Source organism: Nomascus leucogenys, chromosome 24, assembly GCF_006542625.1.
Source record: "Nomascus leucogenys isolate Asia chromosome 24, Asia_NLE_v1, whole genome shotgun sequence".
NCBI classification, from domain to species: domain Eukaryota; kingdom Metazoa; phylum Chordata; class Mammalia; order Primates; family Hylobatidae; genus Nomascus; species Nomascus leucogenys.
The window spans coordinates 6,568,372-6,589,579 of NC_044404.1; positions in this window are offsets into that span (position 1 = coordinate 6,568,372).

Sequence of the window (21,208 nt, forward strand, 5' to 3'; positions counted from 1 at the left end):
TCCCAGCCTCTTTGGCCAAGAAATAATTCTGCGATCGTTAATACTGACTCTGCATCTGCCGCCCACCTCACCCAGAGACTGACCAATCGCTCCCAGGAGCCTGACCGGCCCCTCAAGTGGAAAGAAAGCTAAGGACAGAGTCAGAAGTCGCCTCTGTGCCACAGCGGTCCCTGAGGAGCCGGGTGCACGGGTGGGAGTGAGCGTGTGGAGAAGCCAGGCCACTGGGAAGACAAAGGGGCCACTGGAGCCCCCGCTGCTGCCACAAGACACCGCCTCCGCATCCATGGAATCTTCCACTGGGCGCCGCTGCCGCTCCTGCGACAGTGGCTACTGCCACCACCAGGGCACAAACCAAAGCCAGTACAGGTTCAAAAAAGAACAACACATAAGCACATCAGCCTCGGAGCCCCAGCTCTAGAAGGAGACAGGCACAATCGGACCCCACCTGTGGCTTCATGGTCCCCAAAGCCTGGGCTATGCTCAGGGCTGGGAGGAGAAGCAAGACCTAGACCCCAAAGACAGCTCAATGCTCCGGGGATGCTCTGAACTAAGAGAGGCAGAAACATGCCTGGAAATGCAGCTGTTTCATTTGGGGCATTAAAAACCCCTTTGGTTGGTAGGTGGAAGGCTGACTTCTTGGTCAGGAGTTTCAGGAGGCTGAGGGGTGAACAGGAGATACTCAAAGAGCTTGAAGGGAAGTGTCGGCTAGGCGGTGGGCAGGAGGAAGTCCCCCTAAAAATCCACTAGGTGCTGGTCCCCAGAAAGGCATCTTTCTTGGATTATCTCACAAGAAATAGGTGCAACTCTCCCCACTTTAAAGAGAGCAAACGAAGGTCCACAAAGGCTAGGAACAGTGCCCAGGATTGGCCAAGATGCAATCCCAGATCTGTCTCCCTCAGAAACCCAAAAAGAGGCAGCAGTGGTGTTGCTTCTGGCAATGACCTCAAGGGGTCTCACAACCTTCTCTGCACTTGGCCTGGGGTCAGAGCCCAGCCCCCCGACTTGTTTCCCAGACTTGTTCCCAGACTCCCCCAGCACATCCTCTCTCTCCGTTCCCTGACGTAGGAGCCCTCCTTCCCCTGACGCCATGGAGGTGCAGGCCCCACATCTCTGTCAGTTCACAGGCCAAACCCCTGCTCCCCAGGGACCCTACGTGACCGAGTTCCCACTGTGGGGGGACCACAAAGTCAGTAGGAGGCATGGCTGCTCCGGGAGATGAGGCCACAGCTGGAGGGTGTCCCACGCTCCTGAGCCCATGATGATTTCACACAACCCGGAGATGAAACAGGCTCAGGCTGCAGCCTAAAGAGCTCCAGTCCCTGATCCCAACGGAAACAGGGGAGAGGTGGCTTCTCTTGGCAGAAGAGACATTCATCAGCACCTCCTCCAGGAAGCCTCCCCTGACTTCCCTCCACCAAGAGATTAGGCCCGTCTCAGTGCTCTCACAGCACCTGGGCTCATCACAGTCTAAGCGCTTGACACAGCCAAAGGTATGTCAAGATAAAAAGGACCACCTTAATCCCGTTTGAAGCAAGATAGCTATAAAAGCTAACATCACTCTGAATCGTAATTGTCTATTCACTTGTCTCCCCACAGGCAGAGACAGTGTGTCTGTCTTTGCATGCACAGAACTTGGCGAGGTGCCTGCCCATCGTTATACTGAAATAATAAATGTCACAGATCTAATAATAACAATAATAATATCTAACATGGACATGGGCACTGGGCCAGCACTGTGCAGACAACACCTCTCCTGCCCTAGCCCAGTCCTCCCAAAGGGCCCCTGTGACTGCCAGTTCTATACCCACATTGTATGTGATGCACCATTTGGAGGGGTGAAAACTCTTGTCCAAAGTCACCTAGCTACTCAGGGTCAGAGGCTGTTGGATCCCAACGCCCAACACCCAACACCACAACACTTCAGTGACAGCGCAGCCCAGGACAGGAGCATTGGAAGAAAAGGGGATTTCAGTGGTACAACGTTGAAATATGGTGGACAGAGCCTGGGGTCAGGAGGCCTGAAAACCGGCCTGACCAGACAGAAGTCACATCCTCACCCCGCCCCAGGATCTGAGATCACCATCCATCAAAGGGTAGAATATGAGCAGACATGATGAGAATCACAAGATTCTCTTCGGAAGCCCTGGAAACTCTCCCGAGCTTGGGAAGGAGGAGGTAGGGGCCAAGGGCTCAGCTCAGTGGCCAGAGGACACAGTGAAAATGTGGCAATGTTCCTTTCAAATCTAGGAACCTCAGAGGCGAGTGGAGGTAGAGGGTCATGAAAAATCATTCACAGGGGTTCTCTGGAGGTGAGAACAAGCCCACCAGCCATTCCCCACCCATCTCCTCCCAATATGCATCTATGCCTTGCCCCGGCAGGCACCCAGAGTTGTCTGACTGCAGTGTCAACAAATTGCTCCTGGCCTGTGGTTTGTTTAGATGAACTAAGTCTCATTAAGTGTTTTTAAACAATTAATACCTGCAAGACCACTGGAAATCATGATAATTAAGTCTAAATTAAATGGCGCTTTGAAATTTCACCTCCAGGACTAAATTAGCTATAGTCAATTCTACCAGATGGGACCGAACTGGTATTTAAAACTGAATTGTACCCAGGGATGGGGTCTGAAAACTCAGGTGGGTGGGGTGTGAACAAGGACCCACAGGTTCAGAAGCACAGTGGGGTGTGTCTGTCCGGGGGACTTGGGTCTTTCTTGGTTGGTGGTACTGCCCTGGGTGCTCACTGCATCTTCTGGCTGCTTTGTTCTCGCCCCCCCTTTTGATAAGTGTTCTCTGATTTCTCCTGGGAATGCCCCCCGCCCCCCAACAGCTAGACATTTAGTTTTGGTGGTGTCCTCTCCCACCATGATCCCAGGAAAGGACATGTGATTCAAAACTGACCAATGAGAGCACTGCATTTCTCTGGCCATAGTGATTGGTCCAGTGATGGGCATGTGATCCAAGCTGAGCAAATAAATGCCATGGAACTTTTGCAGGGGCTGCTGGGAGAGAGGCTTGGAGGAAAGTGTGGCTGGTACTGCGACTGCATATTGCCACCATGAAGGCACAGCCAATAAGAAAACCTGGCCAACAGAAAGGAGCAGAGCTGAAGCAGGAAAGAGAGAAAGTGGGCCTGGAGGACACTGTCTGAACCCCCGGATGAAGGGACTAGCGGTAAAGATGTGTCTCATGTATACATTTTTTTTAAATAGAGATGAGGTCTCACTATGTTGCCCAGGCTGGTCACACACTCCTGAGCTGAAGCGATCCTCCCGCCCCAGCCTCCCAGAGTGCTGTAATTTACTGACGTGAGCCACTGTACCTAGCCTGTATCATATATATATATATATATATATATATATATATATATATTTTTTTTTTTTTTTTTTGTAAGATGGAGTCTCGCTCTGTCCCCCAGGCTGGAGTGCAGTGGTCCGAGGCTAATTTTTGTAATTTTTCAGTAGAGATGGAGTTTCACCATGTTGGCCAGGCTGGTTTTGAACTCCTGACCTTAGGTGATCCGCCCGCCTCAGCCTCCCAAAGTGCTGAGATTACAGGTGTGAGCCACCACTCCTGGCTGTTCTCGCGTATTTTTAAAGGAGATTTACAGTGAGTTGCATTGAGATTCATTTTGATGTATTTCATGATATGCATAGACTCTAGGCAGTGCCAGCACCCCAGGCCAAGTCCTGTTTCACCAAGCGGGAATTTGGAGTGCCTGGGGGCTGACTGAGCAACCCCCAGCTTGCATGCTTCCTTCACTTGCACGGACCAGGGTCGGGAATAGAGTGGGGCGAGGCAGGCCCTTGCAGGGCCCTGAAAGTAATTCCTCTTTAAATGTTACCCCCTCGGTGCCCCATCTACCTCACTGTGGTGCCAGCCCTGGCATGGACTGTAGCCCACCAGGGCACAGCAGGGCAGCCGGCCATAAGCACACACTGGAAACTGTGACTCCTGAGTTGTTGTTTTGACCAAAAAGATTGTATATATTTATCCTGTATAACATGTTGTTTTAAAATATGCAGACACTGTGAAATGGCTAAATTGAGCTAATTAACACATGTATCACCTCACATACTTATCATTATTTTCTGGTGAAAACACTTAACATCTACTCTCTTAGCACATCTTCAAGACTGCAATATGTTGTTGTTAACTATAATCACCATGTTATATAATAGATCTCTTGAACTCATTCCTCTCTTCTAACTGAAATTCTATGTCCTTTGACCAAATCCTCCCCAAACATCTCTCCTCCTCCCAGCCCCTAGTAACCACCGTTCTACTCTGTGTCTATGAGTTCAGCTGTTTTAGAAACTCCGTCTCTACTGAAAAATTACAAAAATTAGCCTCGGACCACTGCACTCCAGCCTGGGGGACAGAGCGAGACTCCGTCTTAAAAAAAAAAAAAAAAAATATATATATATATATATATATATATATATGATACAGGCTAGGTACAGTGGCTCACATCAGTAAATCACAGCACTCTGGAAGGCTGGGGCAAGAGGATCACTTCAGCTCAGGAGTGTGTGACCAGCCTGGGCAACATAGTGAGACCTCATCTCTATTTAAAAAAAATGTATACATGAGACACATCTTTACCGCTAGTCCCTTCATCCGGGGGTTCAGACAGTGTCCTCCAGGCCCACTTTCTCTCTTTCTTGCTTCAGCTCTGCTCCTTTCTGTTGGCCTGGTTTTCTTATTGGCTGTGCCTTCATGGTGGCAATATGCGGTCACAGTACCAGCCACACTTTCCTCCAAGCCTCTCTCCCAGCAGCCCCTGCAAAAGTTCCATGGCATTTATTTGCTCAGCTTGGATCACATGCCCATCACTGGACCAATCACTATGGCCAGAGAAAAGCAGTGCTCTGATTGGTCAGTTTTGAATCACATGTCCTTTCCTGGGATCATGGTGGGATCATCCACATATAAGTAAGGTCATAAGGTATTTGTCGCTCTGTGGTATTTGTCTCCTGCTTCACTTCACATAATGTCCTCCAGGTCCATCCATGTTGTTGAAAATGACAGGATTTCCCTCTTTCTTGTTGTTTGTTTGTTTGGAGACAGGGTCTCTCATTCCCATAGCCCAGGATGGAGTGCAGTGGCATAGTCTTGGCTCGACTTCTGCGATGATTAATATTGAGTGTCAACTTGATTGGATTGAAGGATGCAAAGCATTGTTCCTGGTTTGGCTGTGTCCCCACCCAAATCTAACCTTGAATGGTAATAATCCCATGTCAAGGGTAGAGCCAGGTGGAGATAATTGAATCATGGGTGCAGTTCCCCCATACTGTTCTCCTGGTAGTGAATAAGTCTCATGAGATCTGATGTTTTATAAAGGGCAGTTCCCCCGCACAGGCTCTCTTGCCTGCTGCCATGTAAGACGTGCCTTTGCTTCTCCCTTGCCTTCTGCCATTGTTGCAAGGCCTCCCCAGCTATGTGGAACTGTGAGTCCATTAAAACTCTTTCCTTTATAAATGACCCAGGCTCAGTTATGTCTTTATTAGCAGCATGAGAACCGACTAATACTACTTCCCAGGCTCAGGTAAGCCTTCCCACCTCAGCCTCCCAAGTAGCTGGGACTACAGGAATGCACCACCACACCTGGCAAATTTTTGTATTTTTAGTAGACAGGGGGCTTCACTGTGTTGCCTAGGCTGGTCTTGAACTCCTGGGCTCAAGTGATCCACCTGCCTTGGCCTCCCTCTTTTTTATGGCTGAATAGTACTCCATTGTGTATCTCTACCCCATTTTCTTTATCCACTCATCTGTTGATGACACTTAGGTTGCTTCCATATCTTGTCTATTGTGAACAGTGTGGCAATGAACATGAGAGTGCACCTATCTCTTGGACATACTGGCTTCATTTCCCTTGGATTTACACCCAGAAGCGGGGTTGCTGGATCCCATGAATCCTGATCTCTAATCTCAAGTTTCCCACCTACTGTTGGCCCTGGGCAGCCCTTCTGCCTTCTTGGGGCTTTGCTTTTGTCATCTGTGCAATGGGAGAGTTGGATCACTTTCCTTGGGCCTGATCAGCCCTAAATTGTACGATTCTTCTAGCGCTTTTGCACAAAGAAGACCCAAAGGCCCTCGCATGCCTGTGCCTGGTCAGCCCACATTAGCCCAAACCTTCCTGGCTGATAAGTAAAGCTGTGAGCTGCAGAAGGAGAGTGGGCCAGAAGCTGATGCTGGCTCACCTGTGACCCCAGCAAGATGGAACATGCTCTTACTCTGTGGCTCCTCGTGTTGGCTGTGCTGGGAAGAACCTCTCAGAGGGGAAAATCATTTCTGGCACTGAACAAAAGGAACATCCTCTGTGGAGAGAGCTGAGGACATAGCAGCCCCTTAGGGCTGTGGCTCCCAGCCTGGGAGAGAGCGCTGTTCTTGTCCATCCGGGCCAGACAGGGATGTTTCTTCCCATCCCAACCTCTGGGTCACGTAGCTGTCCTCCTTTGTCCTCCTTTGCCCCTGGGGCTGGGCGCCGCAGCTCCCCAGCCACATTAGCACAGACTCGAGCCCATCTCCCAGCCTAAGTGCTCATTGAGCAGCAGCTAATTAATCCCTGAGCAATGCGTCAGATACATGCTGTAAAACAGAGACGACTCGAAGCCCAGAATATGAGCCACAGTCAGTACATTTTGAGCTGCTCAGTGATGAGCAGCACAGATGGTAGCACAGTGGCTCAGCCCCCAGTAGGCAAGGGAGGCGTCCACCTCTGGGAGACAGAGAAACATGTGTACTCTCTGTCCCCTCCACCCTGCTGGCAACTTTGCAACCTAGAAAGTGTCCCAACATGAAGAGGAGAAAGAACAGAGACTCTGAGAAATTCGAGCAACATTTTCCTGGACCTCACAGGATTGCCACCTGCCTGGGTCACGGGGTACCCCCTTAGCTCTGGTCACATCAGCATCATCTCACATGGCCAAATCTTCTTTGAGTGCCCACTGCATGCCCACAGCTGTTCCCGGGATGCACGCCAGATGAGGTACCCCTTTCTACCGCACGATCAGTAGCAGTTTCTTCTCCTCACCAAGCCTCTGCTTCTCATATGGAAATCAGTCAAGATGACAGCATCATCACTCATGAGACTATTGTGACCACACAGGCAGAGCACTTGGCAGGGGACCGGGCATGCAGAGCATCCTCAACACATTATACTCACTGCACGTGTGAGTGTCTGGGAGGGGCACGTGGCTCTGCCATCCCACGGCTTGCAGCTGGTTAAGGAGGCGGTGCTTCCAGGGAGAGGTCATCTGAAGACTGAACCGTACAATGTGCCCCATTAGCGCCACAGGTTGGCAAGGGAGATTGAGCATGGGCTGGGGGTGGGAGGGCTCTGGAGGGAGCTTGAAGCACGGATAGGACGTGGGGTGGCGTTATCCGGGAGAGGGGGGCAGAGAAGTCCAGCGGTGGAGACAGTATGTGTGGTGCATCCAGGCAGTGGCTGGAGCATCCAGCGGCAGGATAGGGGACGTTCCACCCTCCCTCCCTTCCCTGGTTCCTGCTCCACAAGGGCCATGTGGTCCTCAGCTGAGGGAGAGCAAGGCCTGAGAGTCGGGGAGACCTAGGGAGCACACGAACCCTGCCCTGAGTGTGGTCACCCTGGACTTGATCATCTGTGCTGGGCAACAACCAAAAGAGCATAAGCAGAGTGGGACATGAATGCTTTGCCCTGCAGATTACCCTGCCCTCCCCTACTCCCAGGGCCTCAGGCCAGGCTGCATCCCAGGAATGTGAGAGAAAAAGGAGCAAACTGCTTTCTGAGGCCAAGCGCTGAATTCTCAGAGCCCAGGACAGGGTCCCTAGCCAGCCAGGCATGACGGGGCCTCCCTGCAGTCTGTTAGCATCTGGGGTGCCAGGGCTACCAGGAAAAAGCCCAGCGGAGGCAGCCACAGGAGCAAGGGGCAGGGGAACATGGAGATTGTCTGCTGGGGGCTCCTGAGCCTGGCCATGGCTGCGTGCCAGCCTCCTTGCCTGCAACAAGGCTGCGGGGTGAGCAGAAAAGTGAGATTGAGTGCCACTGGGCAGCTGCCCACCACGGGTCCAGCCCAAAGCCTCTCACACCCCAAGCAGCACTGGTGCAGCATCCTCAGCTTCGTCACTATTGATATCTTGGGCGGGACAAATCTCTTTCATGTCAGATGGCGGGGGTGGGCCACCCATGCATGGTAGAATGTTTAACAACATCTCTCACCCCTAACCCCGAAGCCTACCCCTTGTAACAACCAAAATGTCTCGAAGTATTGCCAGATGTCCCCTGGGGTGATTGATGGGGCAAAATGTGGTGCTTAGGGTGTGAGAGGCTTTGGGCTGGATCTGTGGTGGCCAGCTGCCCAGTGGCACTCAATCTCACTTTTCTGCTCACCCGCAGCCTTGTTGCAGGCACGGAGGCCGGCATGCAGCCATGGCCAGGCTCAGGAGCCCCCAGCAGACAGTCTCTGTGTTCCGCTGCCCCTTGCTCCTGCAGCTGCCTCTACTGGGATTTTTCCTGGTAGCTATGACATCCCAGATGCTGTCAGTGCTTAAGAACCACTGGATTTGGGAGAGGAGACTTAAAGTCTTCTTTTCAAAGTAGAAAATAATTAATGGTCTTTCATTCATTCCACAAATATTTATTAGGCAATTGTGTTTTGCTAGGCGCTGAGGACATAGTGTTCCCAGTCTGGTGTTCATCTACAGCAGTCAAGGTACTCAAATGTACCTAGATGTTTACTTCCTTTCATTCTTGCTCCAAATATATTCATTATCCTCCTAAATAGGAAGTATGGCCCTTAGAAAGCAGCATGCCATCTCCTCCTGGAAGTCTTCTGAAGCCCCAAGGTGGGGGACCAAATGCCTCTCTGTATACCCCAGAAGCTGTTTCTAGCTGCCCTCTCTCTGCAAGACCCTGAATCTTCATTCTAACTCCCCCTCCCAAACTGTCTCCTCCTGCAGGGCACTTAAACCTATGCTAACTCTCCCCGCTCTCTCCTTAACTTTGCTGCCTGGATAAGCCTTTAGCCTTATATGGAAATGTAACTTCTAAGAACCCAACTGCATAGGATCAGGGCTGCAGGGTGGGGAAATAAGAGCAATCTCTGTATTAGCTTCCCTCACAGCCATGACTCCTGTCCAAACTAGACGTTGGACTCCACTGTCCTTCCGCAGGGAAGCGACAGCTGGAATACAAAGAGGAATGAAAGAGGAAATCCTCAGGCCCTGCACTTCCAAGGGCCCACATCGAGATCTGGCAGCAAGTTCAGAGTGATTTTTAGTATGCAATTTTTTTTTTACCTATGTAGACCTTAGGTAAAGAGCCACGTCTTACCACGAGGCTCTTCAGATCCCAGGCACTCGGCAAGGTGCCCAGCACATCATAGGTGCTCTGCAAATGTTCATGGAGCTGAAATGAGCTGAAGCTGATACTATTGCTTTGTTACTTCTACGTTCATTCTAATTTCATAGAGAAAGTGCAGGGCACCATGATCTGCACTGAATGGCTCCCTGCCTAAGGGAAGCTATTATTTGCACAATGTCCTCAGCCAGGAAGCACAGCTCAGGTTGCAGCAGCTTCCCACACTGCAAGTGCAGCAGCAGAAGGCTAACAAAATGCTCCTGGCATTGCCGGCCTGCAACCCCAGCCCCTAAGGACACGGACCCGATCACCAAGAACGCACAAACTCTGATGAGGACAAGTGTCTCTCCGAGTCCCCACCTGGCAGCAGCGCCTGCAAAGCAACCCCTGTCACCCTCCAGAGGAGGCTCATGGGAGCCCATCAGCCCTGTCGGGACATGGGGACCCTCCACTCAGACACCTGTTCTAAGAGCTTCCCCCGAGAGGGGCCGAGGGAGGGTACTACACGCAAGGCCAACATGTCAATGAAGTACCCTGTGCTGTTCATTAAAACCTGAAAATGGAGCTTGGGAATTTAATTAATAATCCAAGTGCAAAGAAGAGAGGTTTTGGGGATATTTTTAATACATCTATAATCTTTCATTAACAGCTAGAAATTTAGATTCCTGTAATAAGTGATAGACAATGAAACAGAAAAGGCATTTCAGAGAGTCGGCTGTCAGCTCTGTGAGCAGCTGGGAGGGTCACGCCATAGTCATCTGTTACACCTCCCTGGAGAAGGCTTTGTGAGCCAGGGGCACTTCAGGAGGCCAGGGTGCAGCACCAGAAGCAGGGGCCCTGGCTCACCAGGGCTAGAAGGAGCAGCCAGCCCCAAACAAGCAGCAGCGTTTACAAAAGGACAAGAAATTGATGGAATCGCCCAAGTCTGCAAAGCCCTGCTTCTCCCCCCACCCACCCCGCTTCCCCATCCCCACCCCTGGATGGGCAAGGTGGTGGGGCAGGGACTAGAGGGGGTGATGGAGCAGTTAATGGAGTGGCCTTCTGGGGTGGACACCACTATTGTGTCCCCTCCTACAGACAAGGGGACAAGCTCAGCAGGGCTGAGTCACTCGCTCCTGAGACACAGTCCTCTGGGTCCCTGGTGGTTCTGCTCATCTTGGATATAACCATCTATACTGTTTGCTCCAGACTACCTTTCCAGGAATGTTTGAATAGTGAACAACCTTGGAAGATAGAGGCTCTCTCCCTCCAGGGCAGAGGCAGGCTTGTTTGGACTCCAGAGTAATAAAGATAAGGTCCCCCTCAAGGGCAAAGGCCAAGCAGGTGCGCTTGTAGTCCACTCAGCAGGACAGGGTTCCCTCAGATGGGGTCCTTGGCTGGGACACAGACCCCCTACATATGCAGCATCCACCTGGGCCTCTCAGTATCACAGCCATGGGGTTTAGAGGCAGAGGGACCCATGAGGACCATGAAGCTTGGGCTGCCTGCTGGGTGGCAAGTAACAACAACAGCTGTCTCTGCCCCGGGAATTTCATGTCTTCTGCCAGCATCGAGGGAAGGGTGGCAGGCTCACCTGTTAGCTTGAAAATAAGGTGAAATCACAGACAGTCCACAATTATTGGTGCTTGCCCAAGCCCACACAGTCACAATGGCAGGCTAGGATTCAATCTCAATAGACTCCAGCACCCATGTTTCCCAGGCTGTGATCAGGGGACCATCTGCATCAGAAGGAACTGCTGGGCTCCTCCACTGACCTACAGAGTCACATCTCCAGAGAGAGATATGGGGTCTACGCTCCCATCAAGTCCCCATCTCAGCCCAGAAGCATCCCCAAGTCTGAAAGTCTCGCCCTCCACGGCGATACCCCATTCTCTAGTGTGCACAAGTCACAGACGCCTGGGCTTGAAGAGCTCCTGGCCAGCCTGGGGGTTGGTGAAGCATGGAGGACAGACAAAGAGAGCCAAGAAAAGACGGCAGATCAAGACAGGCCCACACTGCTTACAGTGTGGCGTTCCCTGGGCCCAGACTCTAGGAACTGCTACTGGGGCCCTGGGCCGCCCAATCCCGGGCCCCTCCTGGTAGCAGGAACAGTGGGGACTTGTCCGTTTTGTTTGCTGCTAGGCCACCCCTCACCCCCATGCCTAGAATAGCACCTGGCACATAGGAGGGATTCAAAAGTTACTGAAGAAAGGGACAGGAGGAGAAGGGAGATATGGGGGCAGGGAGAGAGGGAGCAAGGAGAAGAAAGGGGGTTGAGGCAAGGTGCCCTTGAGGGCTGAAACTGGGATGCTGCATCCAAGTCCCAGAGTCCGGAAAGCTCAGCAACAAGTGTGCCGCCTGCAGCCTGCTGGCTGGAGACTCACTCAGAAGCCCCAATGCCAGATCGGGCCTGTATCATGCACCTACCCAGCAAAACCGTGTTGAATGAATGAATGAATGAGTGAGTGAGTGAGTGAGAGTCAGTGAGTCAGTGAACACTTCACAGTGACATCCTGTACCTGGACTTGCAGGTGCGGGCGCCAGACAGTGCAGAGGCTGGAGACGGCTCTGTCCCCAGGACTGTGGGTGTCACTGTGCAGAAAGGACACGCATATAAAAAGTGCGTAGCTCTTAACTACACCCAGTGAGTGAGGAAACAGGCTCAGGACACCAAGGCATCTCACTCCAGAGCAAACTGCTGGAAAGTAGGGGAGGCAGGAAGCTGCCAGGAGCTCTCCAGACTCAAAATCCAGTGCTCTTTTTCCCTGAGGCTGACAGCAAGGGCACAACCCACCCCACAGTGCCCCTCAAAGAGCCAGGGCCCCCGGATGCCTGCAATCTACGGCATCCCAGTGGCCCACCCCGACCAGAAGAGGCTCCGGACGGTTGGCCTGCCTGCTGCTGAACAAATGGGGTCTCCAGCAGCCACCTTGAGGTGCACCATTAAGCTGCAGAGGCTGCAGCTCAGGCCGAATGTCACTTTATTAAGCTTTTCCACTGGCATTAAAGGTTAGCCACATCCAGTCTCACTCATGCCACCTGCACCCCACTCAGCACGCGTGCTGAATCATTAAAGGGAAAACAAGGTTTCCAGGGAGAACAAGGTTTCTGAGAAGAACCGCTGTGGCCTTCTCCAGGAAAACAGCCTCTCGGAAGCCGGGGCTGGGGGCAAAACCTCTGACAGAGAGGCCAATGGGACCCAAGGGTCCAGGTCCCCGCCTCTCTTTGCCCAGTGGCCTTTTCTGAGCAGCCTGGGGCTGGCCGTGGGTGTGGAAGGCAACCAGCTCTGTGTCTCCCAGGCTGGCATCTGCTCTGCTGAAAACATAGCTGTTTGTCTAGGGATTGTGTTTTCCTTGGAAAGTTTTTTGATGGGTTTGCTTTGGGGTTTTGGAAAGAGAAAGACTGGGTTTTTGTTTGGATTCAGGGGGTATGCATGCAGGTTTGTTACGTGAGTATATTGCGTGATGCTGAGGTTTGGCCTTCTAATGATCCCACCCCTCCAGGTGGCAAACATAGAAACTGATAGGCAGTTTTTCAGCCCTTGCCCCCTTCCCTCCCCTGTCTAGTAACCCCCAGTGTCTGTACTTCCCATTTTTGTGTCTGTGTACACCCAGTGTTTAGCTCTCCCTTATGGGTGGGAACATATGATGTTTGGTTTTCTGTTTCTGCATTAATTAGCTTAGGATAATGGATTCCAGCTGCATTCATGTTGCTGCAAAGGCCACAATTTCATTTTTATGGCTGTGTAGTATTCCATGGTGTATATGTACCTCATTTTCTTTATCCAATACACCACTGATGGGCACCTGGATGGATTCCATGTCTTTGCTATTGTGAATAGTGCTTCAATAAACATTTGAGTGCAGGTGTCTTTTTGGTAGGACCATTTATTTTCTTTTGGGTATATACCCATGCTGGGTCGAATGATAATTCTGGTTTTTGTTCTTTGAGAAATCTCCAAACTGCTTTCCACAGGGGTTGATCTCATTTGCATTCCCACTAAGAATGGATAAGCATTCTCTTCTCTGAAGCCTCACCAACATCTGTTATTTTTTTACTTTTTAATAATTGCCATTCTGACTGGCGTGAGATGCTGTCTCATTGTGGTTTTGATTTGCACGTCTCTAATGATTAGTGATATTGAGCATTTTCTCATGTGTTTGTTGGCAAACTTTATGTCTTCTTTTGAGAAGTGTCTGTTCATGTCCTTTGCCCACTTTTCAATGGGATTATTTGGTTTGTTTTCTTGCTGATTTGTTTAAGTTCCTTATAGATTCTAGAAATCAGATCTTTGTCAGATGCACAGTTTGCAAATATTTTCTCCCCTTCTGTAGGCTGTCTGTTTACTCTGTTGATATTTTAATAGTTTCTTTTGCTGTGCAGAGGTCCCATTTGTCTATTTTTTATTTTGTTGCATTTGCTTTTGGGTTCTTCATCACGAATTCTGAAAGACATTCTTTTAAAAACAAACTCTCAGGCATGCCAGTGGCAACTGTGCCCCTGAAAGGGTGGTGGCCCATGCGCAGCTTCTGTCTCCCATCAGTCCATGCACAGCTTCTGTCTCCCATCAGTCCATGCACAGCTTCTGTCTCCCATCAGTCCATGCACAGCTTCTGTCTCCCATCAGTCCATGCACAGCTTCTGTCTCCATCAGTCCATGCACAGCTTCTGTCTCCATCAGTCCATGCACAGCTTCTGTCTCCATCAGTCCATGCACAGCTTCTGTCTCCATCAGTCCATGCACAGCTTCTGTCTCCATCAGTCCATGCACAGCTTCTGTCTCCATCAGTCCATGCACAGCTTCTGTCTCCATCAGTCCATGCACAGCTTCTGTCTCCATCAGTCCATGCACAGCTTCTGTCTCCCATCAGTCCATGCACAGCTTCTGTCTCCCATCAGTCCATGCACAGCTTCTGTCTCCCATCAGTCCATGCACAGTTTCTGTCTCCATCAGTCCGGTCCTCCAGTAGCAGTGAGAATCTCCTCAGTTCTTGTCTGTTCCATCAGGCCAGCCCACCATCTGGGCCCCAAACTCGAGTGTTCACCCTGCAGCCCTGGTTGGGATGTCTGTGCTCCGGGCTAGAGACCACAGTGAACCTCTGCACAGATGTGTCTCTACCACCAGCTGTGTGCCTGCTGCTCTGTAGCCCCTGGGATTCACAGGTAAGCCAGGTGTAAGGTTTGGTAAAAATGAATTCCAGCACCCTCGCTTGTGCCTGTGCGATGCCCTGTGCCTTCCCCACTATTTCTGCAAGCCCTGGGGCCTCTGCCATCCTACTCCCATCTGCTCCAGGTTTGGCATCCGCTGAGCTCTCTTGACTCACTGTCTCTCACTCAGCTCTCTCTTCTCTTGTCTCTGCGATGAAGCTTCTAGTATTCTCAGCCCTGACTCCCAACACCTCCCCACATACTCTGCCTGCATCAGACCTGACAAAAGTTTCTTCAGGGGGATTTTATAGTCAGAATGGCAGAGTAGAGGAAGGCAGGTGGGAATATTGGCAGCCCTTTGGCCATCCAGCCACTTCTCAAAGGCTGTGCTTTCTGGAAGGTTCTCCAATTAGAAGCACCCATCAATCGGAAAAATTAAATCAAGGAAGTTCCCGGAACAAAGAAGGACTCAGTGCTTTGGTTCCGGATGCCCGGGTAGCAGGCATTGTGGAAGGACCTTCGCACCAGCTCCTGAGCCTGCATTCCTGTGTCAGCAAAACACCATCATAGTGTCAGCATCAAATCCTGTAACCGGCTGTGAGAGGCTCTGGGCGGGGCTCTGTAGACACACGACCCCTGAGACGTCACTCCACCTTTGGATGTGAAATGTTCAGGGTTCAGCCCTCTGTGAACTGGAGAGGGACCCCAGGCACCCACCCTGCCTTCTCTAATGAGTCCATGGCCCCCTATCTCCTGCACCTTAAGGGACCTGGAACTTTAACGGTCCCCACGCAGCCTCCCCTGTCTCTGCGAACCTACTGCTGAAGGCCTCTGCCAGAGCTGCTTCCTCTCACAGGCCAGAGCAATTTACCTGAATCATTTATGGTGGCATAAAGGTGGGGGAACGTTTGGAATCCTGAGCAGCCCCTTGGGAACCACTGCCACTCTGCAGCATTCCCAGGGAGCCTCCAGCCCTTACCCAGGCTCAGGGGGTGGGGGGAACCATCTCGCTGCAGCCAAATCCCACTTCCTATGGCTCTCCAATGGATTTTAATCTAAAGCACATTTACTGCTGGAAATTAATTCAACATGCCTCAGAATGGTTGAAATCATTACATAAGCAGCTGACCTTTAAAGACGGGGCCAGAGGTGGCAAGACACAGTTGCATCAGCTCGGGGTAAGGAGCTGCTGCAGGAGACAGGCCTGTGCCTGCTGCAGGGGCTTTGAGTAGAAATGTCAGGGGGCAGAGCCTCCAACTCACAGCACAGGCAAAACCAGAGTGGGGCACACAGGGACTCCACCTGGCCCCCACCACCCACCTGCAACGTGGGAGACCAGCAATAGAGGTGTCAGTGAACTGAGATGCAGGACAAGACGCACACATTGATAAATCAGACTTGGCCCTATGCCTGCCAGCCCGGTGGAAGCTGCTGACCAGGCTCTGGGCATCCTGAGCTCCCTTTACTCTGTGCTGCCCTTCCCTGCCTTCACTGGCCCAATCCCCTCCACCATTTGTAAATCTGCTATTCACCCAGCAGTGAACCTCCACCCCAGCACCTTTCCATCCCATATGGGAATCTCCTTCTCAGCGCTTTGCACACCTGAAACTTGAGCTGAATGATGATTTCTTCTGGGTAGGGCTAAACTGAAGAGACTGCATCTTACTTACTGTTCAGTGTTTCCAGCACATAGTAGGCATACAGCAAAATGATAAAAACGAAGAGCAAATGTCCATCACACATACGTTCAACCTCCCTACTAATCAAAGAAATGGAAATTAAAATGAGATTCCCTTTCACCTTCAAACTGATTTTTTTTTAATTCATAAATGAAAAGATACAATTCCAGGCAGGTAAGGTTAGAGGAAGACAGACATTCCCAAACACTGAGAACAGGGGATATAAATGGGCATAGGCATCTGGAAAACAACCTGTCACTTTATGTCTATCAGCTAGACTAGGCCAAGTTATGCTATAGAAACAACAATGGAAAATCTACCAGGGCACAGCAAAGCTCTGACCCTTCCTCACACCACATGTCGGGAGCAGTGGGTGTTAGGCTGCGGGGAGTGCTCTTGGCATCATGGTGTTCCTCACTCTTGGACCCAAGCTGATGAAGCAGGAAACATCTAGAATGTTGTTGCAGAATATGGAGGAGGAAAAGAAATGTGGCATAACAAGAAGTGGCTCTTAAACTTTTGCCCAGTGACGGCACACATCACTTCTGCTCATATTTCATTGGCCAAAACAGTCACATGGTCATGCGCTTTGACTTCAGGCACAACTATGTGATGGAAGGAAGGAAGGAAGGAAGGAAGGAAGGAAGGAAGGAAGGAAGGAAAGAAGGGAGGGAGGGAGAGAGGGAAGGAGGGAGAGAGGGAGGGAGGGAGGGAAAGAAAGGAAAAGAAAGAAAGAAACAAAGAAAGAAAGAAGAAAGAGAGAGAGATGGGTCGATGGATGGGATGGATGGATGGATGATGGATGGGTAGACAGACAGACAGATAGATAGATGAATAGGTGGATAGATGAATGGATAGATAGACAAAGGCATAGCTAGGTGCATAGATAGATAGACAGGTGGATGGATCAATGGATAGGTAGATAAACAGATGATAGGTAGATGCATAGAGAGATAAATAGGTAGATGAATGGATGGATAGGTGGATGGATGGATGAATTAGATAGAGTAGGGGGAAAAGAATGGATAAACAAATGTATGCTCCATGAGAGCATAGAATTTTTTTTTTTTTTTGAGACAGAGTCTCACACTGTGGCCCGGACTGGGGTGCTGAGGTGCAATGGCACGATCTCAGCTCACTGCAACCTCCTCAGCTGGGATTACAGGCTCACACTAACACACCCGGCTATTTCTATGTATTTTTAATAGAGACAGGGTTTCGCTATGTTGGTCAGATGGGTCTCGAACTCCTGACCTCGTGATCCGCCCACCTTGGCCTCTGAAAGTGCTGGGATTACAGGTGTGAGCCACTGCACCCGGCTGACTTTTGTTGTTTTTAATGGCAATGATTTTTATCTGTTTTGAACAGCACTTCACACATACTACCTTTTTGTTAGCTGGATGGATGATGGATAGATGGACGGATGGAGGGGTGATGGGTGGATGATGAATGGATGATGGATGGATGGTGGATAGAATGATGGGTGGATGATGGTTGGATGGATAATGGATGGCTGGATGATAGATGGATGAATGATGGATGGATGGTGGATGGATAATGGATAGATGGATGAGGGATGAATGATGGATGGATGATGGATGAATGATGGATGGATGATGGATGGATAATGAACGGATAATGGATAATGGATGATGGATGAATGATGGATGGATGGATGGATGAATGGTTGACGGATGATAGATGGATGATGGATGGATGAATGATGGATAGATGGATGGATGATGGGTAGATAATGGATGAATGGATGATGGATGATGAACGGATGGACAGATGGATGGATGATGAATGGATGATGGATGGATGGATGATGGATGGATGATGGGTGGATGGATGAATGAATTAAATAGATAGAGTTGGGAAAAAGAATGGATAAATAAATGTATGCTCCATGAGGGGATAGACTTTTGTTGTTTTTAATGGCAATGATTTTTATCTGTTTTGAACAGCACTTCACGCATAGTACCTTTTTGTTAGCTGGATGGATGATGCATGGATGGATGGATGGATGGATGGATGGATGGATGGATGGTTGATGGGTGGCTGATAGATGGATGATGGATGGATGGTGGGTGGATGATGAATGGATGATGGATAGACAGATGGATAACGGATGGATGGATGAGAAGTGAAAGAGCACTAGCAAGAGCAAGAGTGAAAGCAGAACTGAGAGCAAGCCCATAAATGGAAAAAATCAACCTACATGGCCCACAAGGAAAGGATCTAATCTCTCCATGGCTGGATGGTGTTGGAAGAGAAGTCTTATTTTTAATATAAATTCAGTTGTGTCCCAAAAGTATACATTTGGGGCATTTGGGGTGCTATGATCTTTGTTTTGTTACTGTAATTTCAGAGAAAGGCTCAAAGACCCTGAGGAGTTTTCTCTCTTCTCTCTGTCTCTTTCTTCCTCTATCTCTCTCTCCCTCCCTTCCTCCCTCCCCCACCCTCCTCCACAGCCTTCCTTCCTCCCCTCCAGCTTCACAAGAGCACATTGAACACCACCTTTGTCATGTCCCAAGCCAGGCACCAAGGTCACAAGCATATTCCACTCCTCCCACCCTTCAAAGTGCTCACAGGTTACTGGAAGAGAAACAAGTAAACAGGTCTTCAGGACACAAGGGACACAGCACAATGACAGAGCTAAATCCAGGAAATGGGGAACCAAGATAACTGGCATCTGATGATTCAGAAGGATCAGGGAAAGTAACCCAGAAAATGTGGCACCTGAACTATTTCCTGAAAGATGAGGAAGAGTTAGTCAGGTCAATGCTGGGCAGCAGCTTACAGGACAGGAACAGTGCAGACACAAATGAGACTTAGAAAGTGTATTTGTCAGCTCAGACCAACTGCCATAACAAACAATCCCAACACCTTAGAGACTTCACAACATCCAAGTTATATCTCACCACCAGGCAGCCATCCAAAACTTGTGTTCCTGGACAGATGGTGCTCCTGGCTGGCTCCCTCCCAAGCAGACCAGGGTCCTTCCATCCTCTAGGTCCTTAGAGTCACTCTCCCTCCATCCAGAGTCATACTGTGAGGGTTTCATGGGCCAGAACCAGAAGGGGTGCACTTTGCCTGTTCCTCCCACTATCCATGGCCAGAAAGCAGTCACCTGGCTGCCCCTAACTACAAGGAGGTCCAGGAAATGTCATCTGGCTGAGTACCAGGAGGATAAAGGAAATGTCTATCCAGTTTGGAAATAATCGTACTGACTCCCTCCCCATCACCCCCACCCAGGCCTGTGCATTCTGGGCAACTCCTGTGGCTATCCGCACAGACCTGCAGCTACCAATGCCCACTGCACTGTCCTCACAGGGGTATCGTGGCTCCCTCTTGAGAGCCAAAGTGCAGATTCTGGAAAGGACTTTACTCCCTGCTCCTGGCTTCTAAGCAACAATAATGCAAATGAACAATCCAGAAGACTTCATTCTGGGTGTTTTCACAACAACTTGCTAGCCCACATCACGGAAGTAAAAGACATGAGGCAGAGTGGAAGGGACAGAAGATGAGACAGGAAAATGAGACGTTTTGAGGTTCCATCCTCGGCTTTCCTGGAAGTTCATCCATTTGTCCGTTCAACACACAGACAGTGAGCGCGTCCTCCGTGCCCAGCTCTGCCAGCAGCTGGGGATGTTTCGTGAAGACGGGAGGATTCAGTCCTGTTGGGAAAATGGCAGTGAAAACCCAGTGTGATGGGCAACGGTGGAGCTGAGGGTGGGGAGTCCAGGGAGGCTGCTGCCTCAAGTGGGATGGGGTCTGGGATGGGAAAGGCCAGGGCCATTCACCAGCTAATGGGAGAGGGAGAGCATCCCTGCCAGAGCCTACAGCCTGAGCCAGACCCCGGGGCAGACAGAAGCCAGGCCTGAGAGTGGCCTCCATGCAGCAAAGCAGGGGAAAAAGGATGGACAGGTGGGAGAGAGATGGCTTGGGACCAGGAGCCCCCTGAGGACTAGGAGGCCCCATAGGTAGGAGCAGCTTTGAGGGGCAGGAGGCTGAGCTTCCAGTGTCTCTGAAGGAGGGGGAGAAGTGTCATGAGTCTTGCACAGTGGAATGACTAGCGTTTCTTGCCCTACCAGTTAAATAGGAGGGCAAGAGAATTTTGTCCAAGCATAGGACTGGGTGTGGTATCCTAGTGAGGAAAGATCTGAGACAGAAAACCAAAATGATTACAGAAGGCAAGCGAAAGCAGTTAAGTCTCCCTAAATCCTTTTGTCCAGAGACAAAAGGTGTGTGGCCAAAGAATGGAAATTTAACTAGACAGAAAGCAGTTACCCTTCAAAGGCACACCAGTGACCACAAGACTTCCTTGAGGCTCAGAGGAGATGGTTTTAAAACAAACCAAAGAATACTAGATATTCCACCCATGGGAAAGGGAATACCAGTGGGAACCCAGAAAGATTCCAGAGATGCTAAGATTTCTGGATGGGGGGAGGAGAAGTCCGTGATACAGACATTTGGGTAAATCCCTAATTTTCCGGGGTCAACATCTTGGAAGGCAATTTCCACAGGCTTCTCAACCAGGTTTCTCATCTGGACTGCTGACACAAAAATGATGTAAGTGACTATTTTCTCAATTGTCCCAAATAGCTAGAACCATTCTGGATGCAAAGGAGAGAAGTTGATTCATCGCAACAACAGATGCTGTCAGCCCTTCGGGCTGAATTCCCGGGACCCACATCTCATCCTGCTTGTCAAACCTCTTGATTCAGTGAATCCCTGGTTCATTCAGAAAACAAAACTCATCACTTTCAAAGCCAAAGAATCACCATGAGGAAGCTTAATGTAAATTTCCAAAATGTAAAAGAAAATATTCCAAGAGCACTGGTCTTCGAAACAGACCGCGGAGGGTTAAAAGTCAAGGTCTCCTCCCACAAATAAAAGAAACCCAAAATGTTCCACCTGTTTTATCTAAACAACAATGCAATAAACAGCTTGAAAACTTATCAGGTATTTGAGAAATACGTGGTTTGTCAAGGAAACCCAAGATAAGAGGAAGGCAGAGAAACAACTGTGGTCAACAAGCGGGGGCTGTGGCTCCCTG